This window comes from Octodon degus, unplaced genomic scaffold (genome assembly GCF_000260255.1).
Source record: "Octodon degus isolate 3935 unplaced genomic scaffold, OctDeg1.0 scaffold00255, whole genome shotgun sequence".
Classification (NCBI taxonomy): Eukaryota; Metazoa; Chordata; class Mammalia; order Rodentia; family Octodontidae; genus Octodon; species Octodon degus.
Window position 1 is genome coordinate 2408575 of NW_004524831.1, and position 708 is coordinate 2409282.

Below are 708 nucleotides of genomic sequence, written 5' to 3' on the forward strand. Positions count from 1 at the left end.
ATTACCGGTTATAAGTCACAATATATGCAAGAGAAGCAAAATGTTAATGGTAACAAAAGTGAAATAGGCAGAATTATGTATTTAAGATAATATAATTATAATGGGACATGCAATATTGGTTAGGATATAAAAACATATGATAATCTACAAGTTGTACAAACAAGTAAACTTTGTCCAACTACATATTCACAGATCTCTAAATATGTATACATATATTATAAAATCAAATTTAAAATTATTTTTACACAGAATATGAAGTTTATACATTAAGTAATCCATTAATAAAAAACAATTAACTAACTATATTGTAATGGCCTATACCTCCAAATAATAAACTGAAACCAAAATCAAAACTACATAATTATTAACTCTACTTGGAAGTGAAAAAATACAGTTTAATTCACAAGTTTAATTAGATATACTATATATTAAGTTCAAAGACAATGGCTTACACAAAAAATACTATGTCACTGTTTTTTACAGTAAAAACTACAGTACATAGTTCAGATATTTACAAGTGACTGGCTGAAAAACACAGAAGAAATATATTCTAAGGTTTCTTCTGGGAATGTACACTCTGAAAAACCTATGAAGAAATACGACATCGAAATTTTCAGGTCTCCATTATGAGAATTTCCAAGGGATTCTCCTAATAGGTTTATATATAAGGTAAGACCCCAGTGTGACTTCTTTCATGTAGTTGATAAA